The sequence below is a fragment of the Malania oleifera genome, chromosome 3, assembly GCF_029873635.1.
Source record: "Malania oleifera isolate guangnan ecotype guangnan chromosome 3, ASM2987363v1, whole genome shotgun sequence".
NCBI classification, from domain to species: domain Eukaryota; kingdom Viridiplantae; phylum Streptophyta; class Magnoliopsida; order Santalales; family Ximeniaceae; genus Malania; species Malania oleifera.
The window spans coordinates 12,093,057-12,118,767 of NC_080419.1; positions in this window are offsets into that span (position 1 = coordinate 12,093,057).

Sequence of the window (25,711 nt, forward strand, 5' to 3'; positions counted from 1 at the left end):
TGTATTCATTGATGATATACTGCTCTACTTAAGGAGTTTTGAGGAGCACGAGCATCATTTGAGGCTGATATTGCAGACATTGAGAGAGAGGAAGTTATATGCGAAGTTCAAGAAATGTGGATTTTGGCTGAAACAAGTTTCTTTTCTCTGCCATGTGATCTCTGAGGCAGGTGTATCTGTCGATCTAGTAAGATAGAGGTAGTGGTAAATTGGATGAGGCCTTGAAATGTTCAAGAGGTTCGGAGTTTTCTGGGTTTAGCAGGTTACTATCAACGTTTTGTGGATGGTTTCTCCAGTTTGTCAAGTCCGTTGATGCGACTTACGAGTAAAAATGTAAAGTTTGAATGGACTGATAACTGTGAGCAGAGATTTCATGAGTTGAAACAGAGGTTGGTTACAGCCTCAGTATTGGCTATCCCATCGAGGGAGGATGGGTTTGTGATATATAGTGATGCATCCCTGAAGGGACTTGGGTACGTATTGATGCAACATAACAGGGTCATTGCATATGCTTCTAGACAGCTTAAAGAATATGAGAAGAATTATCTTGTGCATGATTTGGAGTTAGCTTCAGTGGTGTACTCTCTTAAAATCTGGAGGCATTACCTGTATGGTGAAAAATGTGAGATCTTCACAGATCACAAGAGCTTGAAATACTTTTTCACCTAGAGAGAATTGAACATGAGGCAAAGAAGGTGGTTAGAACTTATCAAAGATTATGATAGTACTATTAGTTACCACCTAGGGAAAACAAATGTGGTAGCAGATGTGCTGAGTAGGAAATCAATTGAATCAGCATTAGCAACCATAGAGATTCAGCACCCGATCCTGATGGATTTGGAGAGATTTAGTATAGAGTTGGTAGAGGATAATCCTCAGGCATTTGTTGCCAGTTTGGTCGTACGACCTACATTATACGAGAAGATTAAAGCAGCTCAGGGTGATGATGCAGAATTGGCAGAGGTTATGGCTAGAGTGAGGAATGGTCAGGGAGAGGACTTCAGCATATAAGATGATGAAGCCCTGCGTTTCCGTACTAGACCATGTGTTCCTGCAGATACCGAAATTAGGAGAACTATATTGGAGGAGGCTCAGAGATCACTATACACAGTCCATCCCGGTAGCACTAAAATGTATAGGGATCTGCGAGAGTACTTCTGGTGTAGTGGAATGAAGAGGGAGATGACCGAGTTTGTTCAGAAGTGCTTGACGTGTCAGTAGGTTAAGGCTGAGCATTAGAGACCAGCAGGGCAGTTGCAACCGTTGTTTGTTCCAGAGTGGAAGTGGGATCACGTTTCCATTGATTTTGTTACGGGGTTACCACCAGTGTAGCAGGGATTGAATGCAGTTTGGGTAGTTGTTGATCGTTTGACGAAGACTGCCCATTTTATCCCCGTCAAAATCGGCTTTTCCATAGATAGACTGGTAGAGATATTTGTTCAGGAGATAGTTCGCGTCCATGGTGTACGAGTATCCATAGTCTCAGACTGGGATCCTCGGTTTACTCCACGATTTTGGAAAAGCTTTCAGAAGGCTATGGGTACACAATTAGCATTTAGTACAAATTTCCATCCCTAGATAGATGGTAAGACTGAGAAGAAAATTCAAACCTTAGAAGATATGCTTCATGCGTGCGTGCTAGATTTTGGGGGTAGCTGGACTCAGTTTCTACCACTAGTTGAATTTGCCTACAATAACAACTACCAGTCTAGTATCGGCATGGCTTCGTATGAAGCATTGTAAGGTAGGAGATGTCATTTTCCTCTTTTCTAGGACGAGGTAGGCAAAAGACGAGTTCTGGGTCCAGAGATAGTGCAGTAGACGTATGATAAGGTCCAACTAATTAAAGAAAGAATTAGTACCGCACAGAGTCGGCAAAAAAGTTATGCAGACACTCGCCGCCGAGAGTTAGAGTTTGAAGTGGGAGATTGGGTATTCTTGAAAGTAACTCATATGAGAGGGATTATGAGATTTGGGAAGAAGGGCAAGTTGAGCCTTAGGTATATTGGTCTTTTTGAGATATTAGAGAGAATATGGTCAGTTGCCTATAAGTTAGTTTTACCACTAGTTTTATCTAGAATATACAATGTGTTTCATGTTGTTATGTTGAGGATATAGGTCCCAGACCCGTACCACATCATTAGCTATGCAGAGATAGAGCGTAAAAATTCATTAGCTTATGAAGAAGTACTAATACAAATCTTAGACAAAAAGACTCAAGAATTGCGCACCAAAGAAATCCAGTTAGTAAAAGTTTTGTGGAAAAATCACGCTATAGAGGAAGCTTCTTGGGAGCTTGAGGAATAGATTAGACAGAGATACCCGCAATTGTTCCAAGAAGGTTAGTAGTAAATAGGTAAAGTATAATAGTTAGATAATGTTTCTTTTACGGGTACATGTATTGATTTTAGTTAGTAGATAGTTTTCAGTTTTATATGTGTAATCTCCTAGAACATAGTATGTAACCATGGTATTCCTCAGCCATAAGTGAGGCTAAGTAATAAAACAAGTAGACCATTTTCTTTCATGGTATGATAGAAGGTAATATAGATAGTAAATTTCGAGGATAAAATTTTATAAGGAGGGGAGAATGTAATAACCCAAGAAATTTCTACAGGACTCGTCGACGAACACAGGGGTTTCGTCGACGAGGGCTTTTTAGGATCTCGTCGACGAAGACTCATATCATCGACGAAAAGATACCAAGAGAGGGTTTAAAGCAGACTGAAACTCGTCGACGAGGGTGCAGGTTCGTCGATGAACTTTCTACAGGACTCGTTGACGAGGTGACATGTCTCGTCGACGAATCCCACCCTATAAATAACTGAAACTCGAATTTTTAATCAAAATCTTCAGCGCAAAAACCCTCATCTCTCTTTCTCTCTCTCTCTCTCTCTCTCTCTTTCTCTCTCTCTCTCTCTCTCTCTCTCTCTCATGACCCCCTCCCCTCATCTCTTCGATCCTGGCCCCATTTCTCGTCGGATTGAAGATCTGAGGCCACCACGGTGCTCCTAATGAAGTTCTCTGCAAGTCTACCGGAGTAGATCGTGGGGAAAGTTGGTTTGAAATTCATCCCAAATCCGAGGTAAGGTGTTTTATTTAGAATCTGCTTTCCCTGCAGTTATAAAAAGTGTTGTATACAGAAAAATATTGATATTTTGTTCCGGGGATATTGTTTTCAGGATGTTGTGTTAGAAACCCTACGGGTATAGAGCCAGAATTTAGTAGGGGCTTTTCAAATTTAAGGTAAGGGAAATATGCTATGCTAGCAAATTTAATATGTATACAAAATATTATGAATGTGTATTTACAAACATGCATATCGGATTATTTTTTCACGGAATTATGAATATTATTTTTATAGCAGAATTACAAAAATTGAACATGAGATTGTGTTTATTCAAATGTGTGGCATGAGTTTATTACAGTATAATATATAAATTTTACAGTATTACAAATTTACATATATTCAGATATTTCAGATTATTAGTAATGAATGAGACTTACAGTATTTTCTAGAGAAAAACATGATTTCTAAACCATAACACTCAGACAGTTTATTGAGACAGATTATACAGTTATAGCATCAAGATGTTACAACAGATTATTTAGAGATTACAGATATTATATACAGAGTATACATATATTATATACAAAGATTACAGATATTATATAAAGAGTATACAAATATTATATATAGATATTTTATACAGACATTATAGATAGTACAGACAGAAAACACAGATGTTACAGACAGATAATATATATATTTCAGTCAGATATCTCAGATGATATAGTTCAGAATTATAGTGTTATGGTTGCTTTTGAAATCATGTTAAAAAGCAGTAAGATAATTATATATTTATATATGTATACAGTATTAGACAATATCAGATCCCTATGGAAATTACAGACATATATATATATATATATATATATATATATATATATATATATATATATATATATACACAGTAGAGCATGGTACCGTTGCTAGTTTCAGACACGTGCAATCACATGATTCAGATAGCATGTGGATTCCGTCTAATCGTGCTAGGAGAGATTTGTAGTCTCCCCAGCATGCTGGGTTGAGGTAGCCAGTTAGACAATGACAGAGGTATGAGATGGCCCAGAATGATTGCAGTGGGCTAGGATCTACATAGATCGATAACGAATGGCGGATGATATAGATTGACTTACCTAGAGGGCCGACCAGAATAAGTCTAGCCTACGAGCCACACAACCCTATCATGAGGGGATATATCATGATATATAGATCCTAGGGTATAGCAGAAGTTCCTATGTACAGATATATCACACAATAGCAGTTTATACTATTATATCAGCAGTAACTTCAGATAGCAAACTTAGATACACAATTATATTTGAAAGATTACCTGATAGATATATATTCTGTACAGTTTATCAGTTTTCTCATATTACAGTATGATTATAGTATTTTAAATGATTAACTCAATCGCCACACACTAGTAATAGCATATTTCCACTTACTGAGCATTATCTCATCCTAGTGACTTACTATTTTTTAGGAGATCCTACTAGGCGAGCAGATTAGGCTCGTGGGTAGAGATTGCCTTGAGCTGCCCTAGTTGAAGGGGTAGGTGTATTTTGATGCTAGTGATTTGGAGTAGATTGTTTTGGATGTTGTCACTGGGTATTTTGTGTTGTAATTATATTTCAGAGCTTTATAGTTATGTGGTATTGTATATAGCAGTTCCAAGCTTTGTACACCACTGCTTAGTTATGTATGACAGATAGAGTTTCTTCAGTGCTCTTTTGATCTTGAGTTATTTTCAGTTCTATTTCAGACATATGATAAAAAAAAATGTTTAATAAGTAGCAAGGTCGTTACACACATACTCGGCAATCTCTTTGTTCATACCAATCCACTAGCACGACTGCCACAGATCTCTATACATCTTCGTACTGCTGGGATGGACTGTGTACAAAGATCTGGGAGCCTCCTATAAAATAGTCTTTCTAATCTTAGTATCAGCAAGAACTCATAATTTGGAACGAAATTGCAAAGCCTCGTCATCTGCAATACTGAATTCCTCCCCCTGTCCACTTTGTACTCTATCTATTACCTTTGCTAACTTTGGGTCTTCCTTCTGGGCGGCTTTAATCTTCTCTTGCAAAGTAGGTTGCACCATTAAACTGGCAATGTGAGCCTGAGAATTACTTTCAACTAATTCAATGTCGAGTCTCTCCAGATCCATCATGATCGGATACTAGATCTCCATAGTTGCCAACACTAGTTCCCGTGACTCTTTGCTCAACACATCAATTACCACGTTTGCTTTCCCTAGGTGATAACTGATAGTGCAGTCAAAGTCTTTAATAAGTTCCAACCATCTTCTTTGCCTCATATTCAATTCCTTTTGTGTGAAAAAATATTTCAAACTTTTGTGGTGAGAAAAGATCTCACACCGCTCGCTATACAGGTAATGCCTCCAAATCTTCAATGCGTGTACTACTGCAGCCAATTCAAGATCATGGGTAGGGTAGTTTTTCTCATACTCCTTTAACTGTCTGGAAGCATATGCCACAACCCTATCATGCTGCATCAATACACAGTCAAGTCCCTTCAAGGATGCATCACTGTAAATAGTATAACTCTCACCCCCTGACAGGATGATCAATACTGGTGCTGTGACTAACTTCTACTTCAATCCCTAGAAACTCTGCTCACAGCTATTGTCCCACTTAAATTTGACATTCTTCCTAGTTAGTCGTGTGAGAGGCCCTGAGCTGAGAATCCCTCAATGAAACGACGTTAATACCCAACTAGCCCAAAGAAACTTCTGATCTCCTGCACATTCCTCGGTCTAGCCCAATTCACTACCGCCTCAATTTTACTAGGATCCACAGAAATACCGTCTCCAAAAATAACATGCCCCAAAAACACGACCTTCTCAAGCCAAAAGTCACATTTGTTGAACTTAGCGTACAACTTATTTTCTCGTAATGTCTGTATAACCTGCCTCAAGTGTGTCTCATGCTCCTCATAGCTCCTCGAATAGAGTAGTACATCATCAATAAATACAACAACAAACTGATCTAAATATGGATGAAAAATCTTATTCATCAAATCCATAAATATAGTAGGAGCATTTGTTTGACCAAATGGTATAACAAGGAACTCGTAATGCCCATACCTGGTCCTGAAGGCTGTTTTCGAGACGTCTTCTACTTTTACTTTCACTTGATGATAGCTTGATCTAAGGTCAATATTTGAATACACCAATGTACCCTGGAGCTGGTTAAACAAATCATCTATACGAGGTGGAGGATATTTGTTCTTGATTATTACTTTATTAATCTCTTTATAATCTATGCACATCCTCATAGACCCGTCTTTCTTCTTTACAAATAGAACTGGAGCTCCCCACGGAGATACACTGGGCCGTATAAAGCCTTTATCAAGCAGATCTTGCAACTGATCCTTCAATTCTGCCAATTCCGCTGGCGTCATCTAGCAAGTCTGGTAACTCATCTGGGAAAATATCTGTAAACTCTTTTACCACTGGCGTGTTAGCAAGTTTCAATTTATTCTATGACATCTCCTTCACAACTGCCACAAACTCCTGACAACCACTTAGTAGTAGTCTCCTGGCCTGGATAGCTGAAACTAGCTGAGGCGGGGATTGCACTTGCGATCCTACAAACCTAAATTTCGCTTTCCCTGGAGGTCTGAATATTATTTCTCATGCATGACAATCTATGCTGGTAAAATTAGCTGCTAGCCAATCCATACCAAATATGACATCAAACTCGTGCATGTCTAGCATTATTAAATCAGTAGACAAAGTCTTCCCCTGGATATCAATTGGACAGTTTCAGAGCACCCTACTACACCTCACCACTGACCCGGTCGGTGTAGATACCAACAACCCCGTATCTAATAATTGTGTTTCTGCCCCATATAATCTAATGCACTCCAAGGACACAAACGAATGCATAGCCTCATAATCAAATAATGCAATAACTTTAAAGGAAAGCATACTAACCATACTTGTCACCACATAGCTGTCTCAACATCACCTGACGTCAAAGTAAAAACTCTGGCTGGAGCTGTATTCCTCTGCTGACCCACGTGGTAGGGGTGTACACGGTTCGGTTCGGTTCGGTTTTTGCCAAAACCGCCAACCGAACCGAACTCCTCGGTTTTCAAAATAACTGAACCGAAACCGAATCGTATACCGTCGGTTTATGAACAAACCAAACCGTGAACTTCCCGGTTCGGTTCGGTTATTTTCGGTTTTACCAAATTTTAAAATATCAAAATAATATTAATACTTGGGCCTGGGAGCCACAGCCCATCACGACACAGAACTCCTGGGCCAAGGCTTTAGTTGCAAAGCCCAAACCTTGAGACATGTTAAAAGAAGGATCCATATAAAATATATAAGGTGGGATCCTAGTTCATTTCCCATTTCCAAACGATGTGGGATGGCTAGCAGGTTCCTGCAGCTGCATGTGCCTTCGCAGATCTGCTTGCCCTTTTTGCAGTTCACCTGTGGCCACCGGCCTCTCTCTCTGTCTCTCTCTCTCTCTCGCAAACACACACACACAAACAGAGATGGAGGTGCGCACTGTGCACTGCACACCAAGACGGTGAAGAAATCTTCTCGGCAGCCGGCAGGTGATCGAGAAATCTTCTCGGCAGTCGCATGACCCTGGATTTCCACAGCAAGTTCTGGATCCGTTTCACCAACAAGAAGATCATCCAAGAAGTGGCCATTATCCCCTCCAAGCACCTCCGAAACAAGATCGCCGGCTTCTCCTGTTCTCCACCCACCTCATGAAACGGATCCAGAAGGCAGAAGGGTTCTGTGTTGATTGTGTTCTGTCTGTCGTGTCCATCGTGTCCGAGGAATCTCTCTTAAGCTCGAAGAAGAGGAGCGCAAGCGTCGCATGGAGCCATGGACTTCGTCCCATAAATCTCCGCCATCTAGACCGACCAGAGGTGGATTTGGAGGTGGTTTCTCACCGGCGACTGGCGATCCAACACAGCAACACCAGCAGCATCTATAATATATAATTATATAATTATTTTTATTAATTCGATTTTTGGTTTTTTCGGTTCGGTTTTGGTCCCAAACCGAAACCGAAACCGAAATCGAAACCGCAAATCGAAAAACCGAACCGAAATGTGTTTCGGTCCGATTTTTGGTTTTTCGGTAAATTTTGTACACCCCTACCACGTGGTGCCTGATAGCCCCCCTGGTGTGGTTTGGGAGCTGGACCACCATCTGGTGGTGTAGGGCAATCACGCATCAAATGCCCCTGTCTACCACAGCGATAGCAGACAACTCGTCCTAGTCAACACTCTCCTTAGTGCCTCCTCCCACAAGTCTGACTAACAGGAGGATTCTGCATCGCCTGCACCTCATAACCCCCAACCACCTACCTCCGTCCTCTACCATAGTTTCCTTTCCTCCGCTGACCCTGCTGAAAGCCTGATGACGCAGATCTCTTCTTCTATCCCTGCTCCTCTACGTCCATACGCACGTTAATCTCAGCCAAAACTGCTCTATCGACCAACTCAGCAAAGTCCTGTATCTTCAGCACTACCACCTGCTTGAATATACCTCGCCTCAAACCTCTCTCAAACTGTCTCGTCTTCTTAATCTCATCAGGAACAATGTACAGAGTGAATCGTGAGAGCTCTATAAACCGCGCCTCATACTGCTATACTGACAGCTGTCCCTATTTCAGATTCAAGAACTCTTCCACTTTAGCTTCCCTAACCGTGGCTGGGAAATACCTGTTAAGGAATAACTCTTTAAATCGGTCCCAAGTTATGGTTGTCAGTGTCGTCCTCTGCTACTCTAGAAGCCTCACTACAGTCCACCACCTCTTAGCCTCTCCTGCCAGTTTATAGGTGGCGAAGAGGATCCTCTGTTCTTCTGTACACTGCAACAGAGCCAAGATCTTCTCAATCTCTTACATCCAATTCTCAGCGGCTGCATGATCGACCCCTATTGAAAATGCCGGAGGATTCATCTTCGTAAACTTCTCTATAGTGCTTATGCCCTGCAAACGGACCTGCCTACTCTTTAGAACTCCTAGTGATCTCAACCATAACTTGCTGAGCCATGTTGCGTAAAACGATGTCAGAATTAGCCCCGCCTGCAGTCGAGGGCCTTGCTCCATCACTACCACTCGCGTGGGCACTACCTCCTCCAGGGTCCATCTTAAAAAACAATAAACATGATTTGGATACATATTCCCTATATTTTGCTCACCCTACATAGCCCTTTATCTTAATAACCCCATCCTATTCCTAAATCCAGTTCTACATTCTAGGAACACAACCCCACAATAGTTCACTAAGGTTTTCTTGAAATCGTCACCCCAAGAAAAACACAGAAACTACCACGGAAGTCCTATCTCTAGATTGTAGAATAAAACCTCAAATCTTTTTCCTATACTCTGGTATTATTTTCGCTGCACTCTAAAATCTATAGAACCTAGCAACCTAGGCTATGATACCAAACTGTAATGACTTGCCTATTTTACTATTGCGCAGCAGGAAAACACAAATCATATATATCCTGGAATATCATTAAATACAAAACCAGAGTTTACTATATCCATAATACAACTCTCAAAATCTTCAAAGACCAGTCCTAGGGTCGTTTCCCATAACATTCATCTGACCCTACCAAAAAGACTTACCATTCAGAAAAGGGTAGATTAGCGATATCTATCTCAGCGGAGCTTTATCCACTCTCCTATTCGGCGCTCTTGAAATAATCAAATAATTTGGGGCGAGACACCTCTTAGTAAGGGAAAATAAACTAATACCAGTATGTGGCAACATGAGTATTCTATGTTATACATAAGAGCATACATAAACATATATAGTAAAACTGTCAATATTATTTCTGGGAAAACATGTACAAATTAGCATAACCGAACATACTGAGTTTCCATAAAGATAATCCATCTTTTATAATGATAATAATACAAAAACAACCCTGGTAGGTTAATTGGCTAATGTCATGTATTACCCCCACATGACTGGGTTGTGTGGCCCGAGGGCGAGACCTGACAATGGCAGGCCGACCACTGCCAAGTCAAAATAAATGTTTGTAAGTATGATGGGTCTGCCAAACTTGTCCGTACACCAGGGCGCCAACACTTCAATAACCACATTGACTATCCATCCTCACGTTGCCCCATACGACAACGATAACACAAATATCACGATGAACGTGACCACATAGCTACGATACCGTGTCTAGTGTAAGCTTAAACCAAGTCAACAAGGTTCTAATACTATATATCATATTCCAAACCATAATACATCATTATTCCATAGTAATAATTGTCAATTCACTATCATCATATCACATTTCATATACAAAGTGAAAAATCATCGGCCCATACGCCGGCATTTCATATTTTATCAATCACGGGCCCGTATGTTGCATTACATAACAAATAAGAGACTTGGCCCGTACACCGGATCAATCACCTCAATAGCTCAGCCCGTACACCGACATATCATATAAAAATATTCTCGACCCGTACGCCGATTTTATCATTGTAAAACTCTACATTTTCTCAAAAAATAGTATTTCACGATAAATCTCACTCATGCCACACATAATGGTATTAGGTATATTCAAACACATCGCCATTTATCACAGTATTTCTTAACATAAAATATACATATATATATATATATTTTCTTGAAACCAAATATTATAAGATTATACATGCATTTTCATAAAAGTACTGGCTTAGTTTATTCCCTTACCTGATTCCTGAAAAGTTCCTAAAATAATCTGCCCTACACTTGCAGGGTTCCCGCTCAACACATTGAAAACAATATTTTTCAGAACTAAACTTCAGTATTTCATCATATATAGCATTTCTTACAACTATAGTAAGGCCAAATACTGAGTAGAAAGCCTTACCCTGAATTTGGGATGGTTTCCAACTCAGCCCCACCGACGATCCACTCCAGTAGATATGTAGAGAACTTCACCAGGAGTGTCATGGTGGCCTCAAATCATCGAATCAATGACAGATCGGCCCGAGATCTTAGAGAGAAGGGAGGAGGGGCGTAGATAAGAGAGAAGGAGGAGTATTTGCGCCGGAAATAGCCAAAAAATGAAGGTTGGCTCTATTTATACACTAGGCTTCATCGACAAGCCACGTCATCTCGGCGACGAAGCCAAGAAGAAGACTCGTAGATGAACGCTCTCCTCTTCGACGAAATTCATAATCACCCAAAACCCTCTCTCGGTATTTTCTCATCGACGAGACACGTCCTCGTCGACGAGGCCTGCTGCCCATTTTTTTTCCCTTCCAACTTCTATTTTCCCTTTCTTTATCATTATTTAAAATACCATAATTCCTCCAGGTCATTACAGGAGTGGTCGACCTATGTCCTATAATTTAGCCCTCACACAAGCACATACACTTAAACACTTTAACTTAAGAATTTAATTATCTGAACATAAGCACAATAAATTATGGTTTATTTCACATGTTCAAGGATTTTGAAAAGGTGAATGTGTAGTGACTCGAAGAATTATGGTATTTAAATAATGAAGAGGGAGAAAAATGAAATAAGAAAGGGGACACAACAGGTCTTCATTGACGAACGCTTTGCGTTCGTCGACGATGTGACATATTGAGCTTGTTGACGAGGGTGCGCTTCGTCGATGAGAAAACACCGAAAGAGGGTTTTGGGTGATTCTGAATTTCGTCAACGAGGAGAGAGTTCATTGAGGAGTTGTCTTCATGACCTCGTCGATGAGGTGACATGGCTCGTCAACGAAGGCCAACGTATAAATAGGCCTAACCCTCATTTTATGGCCGAAAACCCTGCGGGAATCTCTCTCTCACTCCTTATTTCGTCCCTCTTTACTTCTCTTTAGGATTTCGGGTCGATATTTTGCCAGTTCGACGATTCGAGGCCACCACGACACTCCTAGGGAAGTTCTTTCATATCTGGCGGAGTAGATCGTTGGTGGGGTTAGTTCGGAATCCATCCCAAATCCAGGGTAAGACTTTCTACTCAGTTTTTGCCTTTACGAAAGTTGTAGAAAGCGTAGTACGTGTAGAAATAATGAAATTTAGTTCTAAGAAATATCATTTCCAAGGTGTTGAAAGAGAAATTTAGCAGGTGTTGAGTTGATTGTTTTAGGGGCTCTTTTAGGAATCAGGTAAGGGGATAAACTAAGTTAGTTGTTTTACGAAAATTATAAGTAAATTTATATAACATCTGATTTCAGGAAAATATATGTATATAAATATATATATTTATATACATATATATATATATATATATATATATATATAATACCCATTTTGTGTGGCATAAATAGAAATTATGATGAATTACTATTTTCTGGGAACATGATAATATTATGAATTTTTATAATGAAAAATCGGCGTACGGGCTGAGAATTTTATATATGTTTTGTCGGCGCACGAGCCGAGCTATAGATATGATTTGCCAACATACAGGTCGAGCTATGGATATGATTTTTTTGACGTGCGGGCCGAGCTATGGATATGATTTGCTGGCGTATGGACTGAGTTATGGATATGATTTTCCGGCGTACAGGCCAAACTATGGTAAAATATGAAATGCTGACATACGGGCCGATGATTTTCATAATATATATAAACATATAAAATGATGCCATGATATTGATTTGGCAGCGAATAATATGAAATATCCATGTATCACAGTTTGATAATATGTTATATGTTATCAGAACCAAGTTTCCTTGGTTTAGGCTAGCACTTGCATGGTACCGCTGCTATGTGTTCATGATCATCATGATATTGTGTTAACACTGCTGTACGGAGTAGTGTGAGGACGGACAGTCGATGTGGTTTTAAGAAGTGTGAGCGCCCCTGATATATGGACCAGGTCTGGTAGATCCATCGGACTTACAGACTGTACTTTTGACTTGGCAGTGGTCGGCCAACCATTGTCAGGTCCCGCCTTCGAGTCATGCAACCTAGTCATGTGGGGGTAATACATGATAACAGTCAGCTAACCTACCAAGGTTGTTTTCTTATTATTATTATTATTATTATTATTATTATTATTATTATTATTATTATTATTATTATTATTGTATGAGATGGATTATGCTTAAAGAAATCCTGTATGTTCTGTTATGCTATAATTATACATGTTTTTCCTAGAAATGACAGTTTTTTTTGGTTATGTTTATGTATATGATTATATGTATATCATAGAAAAGCTCATGTTGCCACATACTAGTATTAGTTTATTTCCCTTATTGAGAGGTGTCTCGCCTCAAATTATATGAACTTTTCAAGAGCCCTTGATAGGAGAGCGGATAAAGCTTCGCTGAGATAGATATAACTGACCCGCCCTTTTTGAAGGGTAAGTAATTTGTTAGGGCCAGTTGGATTTGGTGAGAAGTGGCTCTAGGACACTTTCTGGGATGTGCATATAAATGTAATGGATGTAATAACTCTGGTACTAAGGTGGATAGTATTATGTTTATAGTGATTATGATTTTATGTTTCTTGTTGCTTAGGCTTCCGTGCTATCTTCTGATGTATTTCTGATACCCACGGGTACATGTTGATTATGATCTGCTGGATTTACTATATTAGTTTTATTATAAAAGGAAAAAACATGTATAAAAATTTAGCAGGTCGTTACAGTATGACTTGTCTAGCAATTGATTCTCAATTGGTTCTTTCACAAAGGAATCAAGTTATATACTGAAAAGTTGTTATTTCAAAGATTCAAGAATAAAAGTTCTATGTTAGCAAACTAATATTCATACAATTGATTTTAACTAGTAAGCACCAATATTGCAATCTATGGATCAAATGGGTTGTTCAAAGATGTGATTTTATTATACTAGTAAGGGTTCACAAGATTACCAAAGTATTCAAACACAAGTACTGAAGTTACCAAGAGATTGATTTGGATGACTTGACGTTGTTCCACATGTAATTAGGTCACACCGTAGGTCCTTCGTACAAGCTTTGAATCACAAGAAGAATGCAACAATGAAGTGTAGATGATGATCGTCATGTGGATGTATGAAGGTCCTGGCCATGTGGTGTTGATTTGGGGGGGGGGGGGGGCTATAAGAGTATTAGATGGAGGAGGGGTTAATGGAGTTGTTGGATAGTTTAGTGGTCTCTCACCACTTGATCTCCGGAGAGAACACCTTAGCCTCACACTACTCACTTACAAGGAGAGGGACAAGCTTTACAAGCTCAAACAAAGAAATATTTCTTCTATATTCAACTTTAGCTTCATATCTTGTTCTTACAATAAGAAGACTATTTATAGGCATAGCCTGGGAGACAAAACATTAAACATTCAACAACTCAACAACTTTCAACAACTATTAACCTAACACAATTAATACTTACTAAAAAAACAAGGAACTTTAACTCATAAGCACACAAGTCAAGCTTAGTTGTCTTACATTATTACAATTCAAATTTGAAATTTAAACATATTCCAAAAGGAAGGCCAAAACCATATGGGGCCCATTGGAGTCATGTGAGGCCCACAAGCCGTGTGGGGCCCACATGAGTCTTGAGTTGGATTTTGATTCAATACTTCGCTTGGGTCTTCAAATAAGGTCTTCAAGCACCTAATAATCTTGAAATAACATATCCAAGAAAAATATAAAGTCAATATGATAGCAAAGTCTTCCATAAAAGAAAGTCTTCTAATCACAATCAGTAAATGATCTTCAATTGATCCCATGTGTTCCTGCAAAACATATATAAACAATAGTGGATATTTGAAGGTCGTCCACATGTCACCATGTTAGCAAAGGATTGGACATCGGGAGGTCTTCCACGTGTCACCAAATCAACAAAAGAAAAGGGTATGACGTATTGATTCCCATCAAGTTGCCTTCACACACTTTCATTTCCCCACTTTCAGACTTGTAACTATACTCGTTAGAATCTAAAGTGCCCAATGAAATTACATTCTTTCTTAGATTTGATGCATGTCTTATATCATATAAGGTTCTCATAACACCATCATACATTTTGATTTTGACACTTCCAATACCAATTATTTTGCATGAAATATCATTTCCCATCAAAACAAAACCAGTATTAGCTGACCTGTAGGTGTTGAACCATTTTCTATCTGCTGTCATGTGATAAGAGCATCCGAAATCTAGGATCCAAGAATCCATAAGGCACTCTGAACCCGATGAAACATATAGCATATCACCATCACTGCTTCTTGAGTCTCCTACTATATTTGCAGATTTTGAAGAACCCTGTTGATTTTCAACATTCCCTTTCTTCCAGTCCGAACATTCTAATTTTTATGTTTCCAATTTTACCACACCTCAAACAATTTATGTCCTTCTTCTCTCTAGACTGTAATCGAAATCCGCTACGGGACTTTCATCTCCCACGTTCTTGGTTACTTTTCACCACAAGCCATTCACCATGTGAAACTTCATCACTGGCCATCTTTCTTTGATGAAAACTAAGCAATGCGTTTGTCACCTCTTCTAAATTCAAGCTTTGTTTGCCCTATGTCGAAGTGGTAACCAAATTCTCATACATGTGAAACGTAGGTAATGAATTCAATAGCATCAATGACTTGTCTTCCTCCTCGAACTTTACATCAACACGCATCAAATCACTCACAATTTGATTAAATGCATTCATATGTTGGTTCAAATTAGAGCCCTCCCCCATTTTAAGCCAATTCAACTTTTTCTTAAGAAATAATTTATTCGATAAAGACTTAGACATATAACGACTCTCTAGTTTTTGCCAAACTGCTGCCGAAGAATCCTCATCCATGACGAGATACAACAAGTCATCAACCAAATAAAATTGAATGGTTGACACTGCCTTTTCCTCCAATTCACTCCAACTTGCTTCATCCATGATTTCTGGTTGAATTCCGTATAAAGCCTTCACCATACCTTGTTGCACTAAGAGATCCTTCACCCTTCTTTGGCACAAACCAAAATTCCTAGTTCTATCAAACTTGACAACGTCAAATTTCGCAGACAAAGTTCTAGAGGCCCTTACAACAATGCTCTAATACCAAATTGTTTTGAAAAAAGAATTGCACAACAGAATATATTTGGGATCAAACACACAATGTAGCACTTAATGATGAATATACAGAAAAATTCCACAACCACAACAATTAAATGAAAGCAATAACAACACAATACACATGGAATTACGTGATTCAACAATGCCTACATCCATGAGAGCAAACGACAATGATTCACTATCTTCTTATCCAAAAGACATGAACAATAAATCAACCATATACAACCATCATTCTAACTACATCACAAATGACATATAAATAGAGTTCCCAGAAGTTTTCCTTCCAAACCTTAACCAAATTAATGTCCTATTATTCAAAATTTGAAATCTGCGCTGGGTATCTCGAGCCAAATCGTCGATGGTTTCAGACAGAATGAAAATTCATTCAGACACTACTCCAAACCGTCGATGGTTAGAGAGCTACTATTGACGGTTTGCCTTGTTGCCCCTTGATTTCCTTCATGTTTTTCCTTTGTGCATGCTTTCTACTCAGTATATGAGCCACATATCACAACAAAATTTAAAAATAGTAAGGTACGTTTAAAGAGATTGCCGTGTAACATAAATTGTTAAATACTATTCAATTAGAGCCAAGTGCTAACCATTAGATTGAATGTTATATAACTAGAGCCAAGTGCAAACCATTTTATTAAATGTTGATTGCAACCTCTGCCCACTTAGCTTATCTAGTTAGTATGTACTAGTTTGAATGATTTAAACTCTTGTCTTTCTATGCATATATTAATTTTCTATGTAAATAAATGGCGAGTTCGCTGATGCTTCAAAAAGAGAATTTTTATTTTTAAAATAAAAAATTAGATAAAATTAATTAAATTAATATTAATTAAAGGAACACATACTTGTTATACAAACTAAAATTCAAGCCACAATAAAATTGCTCAAATTAAACCTTAAATTGGTTGCTACCAACTTCATCTAATGTCCAATGTATGACCAAATTACTCTGATAATTTACTTGTATTCGTGTTTGGATAGTATAAGATTAGATGTCTTCCTCTTTTCATATAATGCCTTCATCTTCTCCTTCTTCATCTTCTTCTTTTCCCTTTTTGACTACTGATGTGGTCTAAGTTTGACTTTTTAGGATACTAGCATCAAGATTGTAGCAATTATTTCCTTAGAATGAGGATAATCCTCCTTGCTACCAAATTGAGGAAGATTCACCTGCTAACTCATTCGGGGGAAATTATATAGAGGACTTTCCCATCCGCGTGTTCATGTGCCTGTATTTTAAATGTTAGGCATATGACAAATTGGTCTGATATTTATTTATATTAGATATGTAAAAATGGGGACCTATTTTTTAAATGTATGTAATTTAGGAAATAGATACACTGATACATGGAGGGAGAGATCCCTTGAATAATTTCTCACTAGTTTGATTGAGTTTCCAATAAGTTGATTAGTACTTGATATAAAAGAACCTCTGATTGGATACAATGAGTGCATTGGACAATCGCCCAAAAATTAGGAATTGGCTAGCTTGTCCTATTTCTCTAGTAAAGCACTCAGTTCCCCCTTAACCCAATAGTCATTTTGCTTCATTGTTTGCTTAATGAAGGACTCTGATGTATTCATCTTTATTGCAATATTATGTGCTTGACAAAAGCCTAAGTATAGATGCATGATTAGATCCTTGGCTCGCACTTTGTGGGCGTACCTCACAATTGGATGTTTCTGTAAAGAAAAGGAAGCCAAGTTACCTTCTAACTCAACCTTTTTATGCATTGTAAAGGAAAGAGAACCAAAAGTGTACTCATAAAGTTGGTCTTCTCTTATCCATAACTCTCATTCCAACTAAAGAATGACCACATGATGGATAAAAATGAGTGTAAAAGAAAAGATAGTTAAGAAAATAATGAACATGAAGAACAAACCAAAATACAAAATAAATATATATAAATAAAATATTTCACTTTTAAAAAATAAATTGAAATATTTCCAAAACAAAACAAGCGTAGAGATTCATGAAGCTTTGCTCCTAAAATAAAGGAGGATAAAAGAGGAAATCAAAGTAGAATGTGAAAAGGATGAAAATCAATATTTGAATGACACATATACTAAAGTCCCTCCTTAAAACTAAAGAAAGGGTCACTTTTTGTATAGGCCTGGATGCTTTTGTAATGTTCACATGATAAAAAATGAACATGGATGTGACGCCCCGATTTTCGTATCAATTTTTTTTTTATAAACAATAATAAATATTCACACATCATCAACAATATTCATAAATCAACCACTTCAACAACCTGGTTACCACCCATATGACCCGACCCGCATTGGGTACCGGGTAAATAGTCATTTCATTTATACAACCTAACAATGGAAGATAGTATATATATAACAATCAGAATACAATACCTAGAGTATCATCATACATATATATACATTACCATCATATACTCAAAAACAACGCAACCCTAGGGGAATTACACCTCCCTAGTCCAATAACTCATCCTGTGTATCAGGGTCTCAGCTCCCTACGGTTTCGGAGCTTTATCATTTGGCCTATCTGTCTTCCCTGAAAAATTTAGAAAATTTGGGTGAGACAGATCTCAGTAAGAATGAATAAATTATTTATAGTGTGTGACCATATGAGCTCAGTTATAACACACTTTACTTTTCAAATTATCATTTCATCTGAGAAAATACACTGATATACATATTTTCATAATCTTATAGATATACAACACAAGCTTTCATAAGCTTTGAAATCATTTCTTAAGTTCTTTCATTTCCAACACATATTTACCCGCGAAATTTCTGAGAATAGGGAAGATTATTCGTCCATATAGGTAGCTTCTCTTTGCACTAACATGTTATACAGTCAGGTATGACAACATCTGATACCTATCAGAGCACTCACCTTACTCAGTAAGCTTTCAAGTGGAAAGTTTCACTTCGCCTCAATTATTTATATTATGAACTCACACAGATTCATTTCTCAATTTTATCATTCTCTATTTCTCATTTTCCATTACTTCTTTCATTTATCATTTTAACCCATTTTATCATTCTTTCACTTTCCATTTCCATTTCACTATCCAACTCATGAGTATCCTTAGTATCTAGTACCAACATCGCGTCTGTAACTCATGGCTACCCTGAGGATCTTTCTTTCCACGTGATGCTTCCCCCCATGGTTAAGGTTGTGCGACCCGAAGTCTAGATCTAACTACTGTTGGCAGACCCGGTTAGATCAAAATATCATATCACATACCTTGATCTGGGCTCAGGGGGCACAACATTTCTACTAAACAACTCAGTTGACTGTCACGCCACACACTCCAATAGTCTGTGTGGTTGCACTACACCACTAGTAACGGTACCATGCTCAATATCACAACCCATCATTAGGGCTTTCCATAACCATCCATCAGGGTTATCATTAGCACATACTCGTAATCATTATGCGGTATTGGCATTTCATCACTCATATTTCAATGATCCCATTGCAGCTTTGGCATTTTAAAATGTTCATATTTCCCCAGTATTCTCAATTAGTATTCTTATTTCAATCATCACATTTCAACTTCCATATTGCATTTCAATTTTCCCATATTCACATTCCAGTATATACGTTTTAGAATTCACGTTTTCATTTTCACATTTCGATATTTTCATATCAATATACATCATTAATTTCATATCAGTATATCTCAATTCATCTCAATAAAAATATTCTCATCATTTTATGTGCACATTTCATCACCTCATAATAGTATGTTTCATATTTCACGTATTTCAACATTTCTCAAAATACCCATATCAGTAATTTACACAATCTCCTTTTCATAGAAATCATTTCTATTCACATATAAATACCACATTTCTTTATTTTCCACTAACATATCAATAATTCTCATTTCATTATTTTCTCATAAATTACTCATCATTATATTCCACATTTTTCAATATGCGTCATATGCTACAAAGTTTTCATCTAATATTCATAACATATTAATTTCATTAGGAAAAATATCATTGCATTATTTTCCACATATTTATTCAGTCAATAATATCAAAGTACTGCTATAATTTATTCCCCTTACCTGACTTACTGAGAGTCTCGTTAAAACCCAAATCTTACGCCCCTGACACTTGAAACTCAAACCCTGCAATTCGCGTGTACCCCAGATTAATTAACTCATTTTTCAAAATAATACCCATATAACCTTCCTTAGGCTCCATATACTCCAAATTAACATTTAAACTAATATTTAACACTCTTACCTGGTTTCCTAAATTATGTCTGCAGGGTCCTAAAATTACACCCGCGGCGCTTACCCGAGTCCTGAATTCAATAACTCAAATTCAACCTCAAAATGTCCAATATTCTAACATTTCTAAATCTACATTAATTAAATAATAATTAGTCTCTTAATAACCCACTCATCTCAATTTTGGGGTTATGCCTACGACGACCCCATGAGAAATTCACTCGACTAGACTTGTAGAGAATTATCCCTAGATTCTCGTGATGGTCTCTAATTGTTAACTAGGCTTAAGATTTACAAGAAATTGAGGTAAAAGTGAAAATTTAGTTTACGTCAGAAAATACCCCTACGCCTCTCCTACGACCAATCTGCTTCAGTAGAAATGACGGCGGTGAAAAATGGAGTCCAATGGTATTTTCTGATTTTCGATCGGCGTCTGTTTGGCTGGAAAATCGAAGAGAGAGAGAGAGAGAGAGAGAGAGAGAGAGAGAGAGAGAGAGAGAGAGAGAGAGAGAGAATGCTGGGGCTTCTGTGCGCAGTGATGGAAGGAAAAAGAAAAAAAAAGAAAAGAAAGGGAACGGGCTTCTGTGGCTTCTGTTACATCCCTAAAGGATTTTGATCCTTCAAGATAACTTTTATATATATATATATATATATATATATATATATATATATATATATAATATTATAATTTATATTATATTAATATATTAATTATATTATTTAATTAATAATAATGTATATAATTATTTAATTAACTTACTTATTTATTTATTTAATTTAATTTTAATCAATTTCTTTTTAAAATTTAATTAATTTTTTTATTTTTAATATTTTTTTTATGATCACTGCACCTAAATATTTTTGGATTCCTTACATTCTCCCCTCATATGATGAATAGTAAATTTTGTCGCCGAAATTTACTATTCATCACATTTTCATCCTTAAAGGAAAACACCCCAATTTTATTAATTATTTTCACTTATGGCGAGGAACACCGTGATTACAAAGAGAGTTCTGGGAGATTACAACTATTCAAAATTCTCCCAAAGCCATTCACATCCAAAAACTAAAAACTCTATCTATCTTATGTTACACTGTACAAATCAAAATACAACATTATTATTCACTCTGATTTTGACTGGCTTAACTCTAAACTCTACTGAATAAATATGGATATCTCTGGCGCATCTGATACTCTAATTCCTAGGAAGCCTCCTCAATGGCATGATTACGCCATAAAACTTTTACTAGTGGAATCTTCTTCGCGTGTTGCTTCTGCTCCTTCTAGTCAAGAACCTGCACTGAAACTTCCTCATAAGTCAATGTATCACCCAACTCTAGTGCTTCATAACTATTCACATGGGAGGGATCTGAGACATATTTCCTCAGCATAGAAACATGGAATACGTCATGGATCCTAAACAGGATCGATGGTAATGCCAACCAATAGGCAATTGGGCCCACTTTTTCAAGAATCTCGAATGGTCTAGTATACCAAGGGCTCAGCTTACCTTTCCTCCCAAACATCATAACTCCCTTCATTGGTGCCACCTTCAGGAACACGTGATCTCTTACGTCAAACTCCAATTCTTGCCAGTGAGTATCTGTATAGCTCTTCTGCCGACTCTGTGCTATCTTGAACCTGTCTCTGATGAGTCTGACTTTATCCCGAGTCTGTTGTATCAGCTCTACTCCTAATATATGTCTCTCCCTGATCTTATCCATGTACAATGGGGATCGACACCTCCTTTTATACAACGCCTCATATGGTGCCATTCCAATGCTGGTTTGGTAGCTGTTGTAATATGTGAATTCGACTAGTGGCAAATACTGCATCCAACGACCTCCAAAGTCTAGCATACATGCTCGTAGCATATCCTACAGAATCTGTATTGTCCTCTCCGTCTGCCCATCTGTCTGAGAATGAAAAGTTGTGCTGAACGACAACTGAGAACCCATGGCCCCTTGCATACTCTTTCAAAAACGAGATGTGAACAGTGGGTTTTTATCTGAAACTACGGACACTAGGATGCCATGGAGCCTAACTATTTCCTGGATGTATATAACTTAGCCAATATGTTCATGAAGTAGTTAACTCTGATCGGTGAAAAGTGGGTAGTCTTAGTCAGTCGATCCACCACTGCCCAAATAGCGTCTTGTCCACACAATGTCGACGATAATCCTGTGACGAAATCCATCGATATATGCTCCCACTTCCACTTAGGAATGTGAAGTGGTTGCAATGATCTCGTCGGTCTCTGATGCTTAGTTTTCACTTGCTGGCACGTCAAACACTAATTCACATATTGGGCTATCTCCCTCTTCATGTTGCTTCACCAAAAGCACTCTCGAAGATCCTTGTACATTTTAGTGCTACTTGGATGTACAGTATACAGGGACTGATATGCTTCCTCTAGAATAACCTTCTTGATCTCAAGGTCGGAAAGAATGCATAACCTGGTATGGAACCTCAAGGCTCCATCATCGGAGATGCTGAATTCTGTTTCCTGACCATCCTGTACCTTTCCCATAAGCTCTATTAGTTTTGCATCATTTCATCTGAGCTGCTTTTATTCTCTCTTGTAGAATTGACTGCAAAATCAGGTTAGCAATAAATGCTTGGTGATCACCCTCTACTAGTTCCACACCGAGCCTCTCTAGATCCATCTAGATCAGATGCTGAATCTCTATTGCAAATATAGATGAATCCATTAATTTCTGGCTCAAAGCATCAGTGACCACATTAGCCTTTTCCGAGTAGTAACTGATAGTTCAGTCGTAATCCTTTATTAGCTCCATTCATCTCCTCTACCTCATATTTAACTCCTTCTGCGTGAAGAAATACTTTAAGCTCTTATAGTCAGTAAATATCTTACACCTACCTCCATATAAATAGTGCCTCCAAATCTTTAACGCGTAAACAACTGCTGCCAACTCCAGATCATGGGTAGGGTAGTTCCTCTCATATTCTTTCAACTGTCGTAAGACATAGGCTATCACTCTCCCTCACTGCATCAACACGCATCCGAGTCCTTTATGGGACACATCACTGTAAATTACGAATCCCTATTCTCTTGAAAGAATCGTCAACACAGGCGCAGTGATGAGTCACTACTTCAACTCCTGGAAGCTCTGTTAACATTTTTCAGACCACTCAAACTTCACTCCCTTCCTATTCAATATGGTCAATGGGTCTGACAGCGTAAAGAAGCCCTCAACAAACCTACGATATTACCCAGCCAATCCCAGGAAACTCTTGATCTCGTGCACATTTTTTGGTCGTACCCAGTTGACTACCGCCTCAATCTTACTCGGATCAACAGAAATACCACCCCTAGATATAACGTGTCCAAGGAAAGGTAACCTGTTTACCAGAACTCGCACTTCTTGAGCTTCACGTACAACTTCTTTTATCTTAGCACCTGAAACACTATCCTCAGATGTTCCTCATGCTCCACTGGGCTCTTCGAATACACTAGTATATCATCAATAAATATTACCACAAACTGGTCTAAATATTGGTGGAAGACCCTGTTCATCAAGTTCACAAACACTGCAGGAGCATTCGTTAAACCAAATGGCATAACTAGAAATTCATAGTGGTCATACCGTGTTCTAAATGCTATCTTCAGAACATCTTCCACCCTGACTTTCACCTGATGGTACCCAGAGCGTAAGTCTATCTTCGAAAAGATCTGTGTCCCCTGTAACAGGTCAAACAAATCATCGATATGAGGGAGCGGGTATTTATTCTTGATAGTTACTTTATTTATTTTCCTATAGTCAATGGACAACCTTATTGACCCATCCTTCTTCCTCACAAACAAATTCGGCGCTCCCCAGGGCAACACACTGGGTCGAATAAACCCTTTATCTAACAGTTCCTGTAATTGTTCTTTTAATTCTTTCAGTTTTGTCAGTGTCATTCTATACAACACCTTCAAAATCGACGTTATTCCCGAAACCAGATCAATAACAAACTCTACCTCACGATTAGGAGGTAGTCCTGACAAATCCTCAGGGAATACATCAAGAAAATCTCTCACCATTGGGATATCCTCTACCCTCAACTCCCCTTCTAATACTGCCTTCACACATGCTAAATATCCCTGACAGTCTTCTAATAGCAATCTACGCGTTTGAAAAGCGGATAGCAACTGAGGTGGGGTGCGCACACATGATCCCACGAATTTGTACTTGTGTCCCTCTAGAGGTTTGAATACTACCTCTCTCTAATAGCAATCAATGCTGGCATAGTGGGCAGCTAGTCAGTCCATTCCCAAGATTACTTCAAACCCATGCATCTCTAAACCTCCAGATTCGCTGACAAAGACCTCCCTTGAATACCCACTGAACAGTCCCTAAGTACCTTTCTACATATCCCTACAGCCCTAGTCGGCGTAGCAATAGGAAGACTAATGTTTAACTGGTGAGGTTCAAACCCACACAACTTAATATATTCCTGGGCGATAAAAGAATGAGTTGCCCCTGAATCAAACAAGGTAGTAGCTTTAAATGACAGTATTGAAATAGTACCTGTCACCATATCTCCGGCCACCTCAGCATCTCTCGATGTCAGTGCATAAACTTGTGCCGAAGCAGTATTCCTTTGTTGTTTGCCTCGAGGTGCCTAATAGCCCCCTCTATATGGTCGAGGAGCAGCCGCTACCGCTGGTGGTTTCTGATAGTTCCTTGCGATATATCTAGACTGTTGGCACTAATAACAGACAACCTCCCTCACTCGGCACTCTCTTGGGTGCCTCTTGAAACATATGAGACAAGGAGGGGGCATATTCTGCCCTATACTGCTCGATATCCTCCTCCCTATCGTCGTCCCCCTCTGCTATCATATCTCCTCCACAGCCCTTGACTGGACCCTGCCTAAAAATCAGGAGGCATGGGCCTCTTCCTCTGGCTTTGTGCTGCTGCGCTCTTTGTAGGCCGCTCTCAATTACTGCAGCCCTGTTTACTATCTCTGAGAAGGTCTGAGTTCGGAAGCCTACCACCTGCTCATACAGGTTCTGCCTTAGGCCCTCCTCGAACTTTCTTGCCTTCCTCTCCTCATCTAAAACTAGATGTGGGGGCGAACCAAGGCAACTCAATGAATCTCATTGCACACTGTTGTACTGTCAAAGGCCACTATGTCAGATACAAAAACTCTGATGCCCTTGCACTCCTGACAGTCTGGAAAGTACTGCTCGAAGAAAATCTCCCTAAAGCGACTCCATGTCATTGTTGTAGGGTTAGGCCTCTGCTCCTTTAGTAATCTCACCGACCTCTACCAGTGCTTTGCTTCCCCAATCAATTTAAATGTGGCAAATAACACCCTCTACTCATCTGTACATGAGAGAACTGTCAGTATGTCCTCT